The sequence below is a fragment of the Mesocricetus auratus genome, unplaced genomic scaffold, assembly GCF_017639785.1.
Source record: "Mesocricetus auratus isolate SY011 unplaced genomic scaffold, BCM_Maur_2.0 contig_8766_pilon_obj, whole genome shotgun sequence".
Lineage (NCBI taxonomy): Eukaryota > Metazoa > Chordata > Mammalia > Rodentia > Cricetidae > Mesocricetus > Mesocricetus auratus.
In genome coordinates, this window is record NW_024431187.1 from 9173 (window position 1) to 11295 (window position 2123).

Sequence of the window (2123 nt, forward strand, 5' to 3'; positions counted from 1 at the left end):
GGAAAGTTTCGGCTGGTGTCCTGCATGAGAGTCTGGACCATCTCAGCTGGCCGCCTTGAAACTGTCCTGAGCGGTTTGTAGTCTAAAGATGATCTGTGGGCGGTGTTTGTCAGCTTAGAGGTGGCCTTACCACAGTCCAGGTGGAATCGTAATCGTAGGGCCCCATCATCCCTTTGGAGACTTCAAGGGTCACTGTTAGGAATGGTGATGGTTTATTGTAGAAAATGTAAAGGTTTTTGTTGGGGAGAAGTCCTGTGCATTTGTCAATAAAGGACTGCTGGCCAATAGGAATCTAGATAGGTGGGACTAGGAGTCCAGGAGAACTCTGGGAAGGAAAAACATGGAGAGTCAAGATGTAAAGCCGTGGGGTAGGAAGCCCGGAAACCTCTCCGGTAAGAGAAATACTTAGATTAGCAATTATGTGATAAATACTTAAGTCAGAGCTAGCCAGTAAGAAACAAGCAAGGCCATCAGCTTCCTAATTAATATAGCCTCCTGTGTGTTTATTTGGGACTGATACGGCTCTAGAACCAGGCTAGTGGGAAGGCTTCTCTCAAGGAAAAGGTTTCCCTTTACACATTTTAAATGTCATATGCAGCAAATCTAAGAGAGGCTGAAGGACCACAGCTTGTTAAGTACATCTGGGGTACACAAACTGAATTCCTAGTTACCTGATAGAGACTCAAGCCTGAAATCATGTACAGGAAGCCAGATGAAGCCTTTTTCTAGAACTAGTTAGTACTCTAAATGATCATTAATAACAGGACAGAAAATTTGATCTTATAAATGTTGAGATAATATTTTACCTTAACCTCCAAGCCATCTTTCCAGCCTCGGGGTACTTTGAAAAGCTGAGTTCAGCTCTACTGTCAACTATTCTGGGATGTTGAGATTTCAAGTATTTTGTGAGAAACCACAGCCCAGTGTCCCTGACATGCTGGCTTCAAGTTTGAAGCACAGGCGCAATTTTTTTGTCTTTCACTGCGGTAGCCAGGTAAGGGTGAACAAGTGTGGTTTAGAGGCACGACCCGGGCCACACAGCACGGGGGGTGAGGGGGGCATGCTGCAGGTGGAAAGCCCGATCCCAGGCTTCTTGGTTTAGCATTTTTATTTATTTAAGTCATTGGTGCTGAGGACTGATCTCACATGCTAGGCATGGCCTCTCTCACCAAGTTATATAATGAAGTCCCCGCCCAAGCCTTAGTTTTGCTTGTCGTTGTTCTGAGACAGGGTCTCACTGTGGAGCTCTGGCTGGCCTAGAACTCCCAGAGGTCACCACACACCAGCCCTCAAGCATTAGTGTTTCTGTTTTGTTTGAGGCAGGGCCTCGCTGTGTAGCTCTGGCTGTCCCGGAACTCACTATGCAGACCAGCCCAGCCTCCAACTCACAGAGATCCAATTGCCTCTGCCTCCGGAGCCCTGGACCACTGGGGTTAAAGGCGTGAGCACCTTGTCCGTCACAAGTCCCAGTTTATTCTGTTTGTTTGTTTTCGATTAAAATCCATGAGCAGGCTGCACTCTTGTTTCTGCCCCTCACAAGTTGACTGTGGGCGCTACTCCTCCCCCCCCCCCCCCGCGGCTGCTCCCGGGTCCTGTGAGAAAGCCTGGCACGCACAAAGCCCCGAGAGTGTGACCCCGGTAGAGGACGCTGGCACACATCCTGTATCAGACCTTCAGGCTCCTCTTAGGCTATGTAGTGCTTTCGGGGCGGGGCGGGATGGGAGGAACGCGGGGCGGGGCGTATGCCGATGAGGCGGCGCGCGATGGCTGCCGGTCCCGCGGGGCTCGGAGGGGCGCGTGTCGCGCGTGCTCGCCGTGACACGGAGCGCCATGTCGGTGAGGGGCGACGAGCGCGTGCGGGGCGTGGAGGTCGGGCGCGGCGAGGCGGCGTCGCGAGTGCGGTGACCGTGCGTTGTAAGGGCGCCGTGTGTGAGGGAGAGCGCGCGCGGGGCGTGAGCAACTCATACTTACCTGGCAGGGGAGATACCATGATCACGAAGGTGGTTTTCCCAGGGCGAGGCTTATCCATTGCACTCCGGATGTGCTGACCCCTGCGATTTCCCCAAATGCGGGAAACTCGACTGCATAATTTGTGGTAGTGGGGGACTGCGTTCGCGCTCTCC

The 2123-nt window shown here is 52.5% G+C and overlaps 1 non-coding gene across 1 annotated transcript; it reads left to right on the forward strand.

Annotated features, from left to right (window-relative positions):
* Positions 1-1963: 1963 nt before the first annotated feature.
* On the forward strand, positions 1964-2123 carry LOC121138168 (the record flags this gene model as incomplete). The annotated part of the gene is made up of 1 exon (XR_005875344.1): positions 1964-2123. It is a non-coding gene; the product is annotated as a U1 spliceosomal RNA (small nuclear RNA).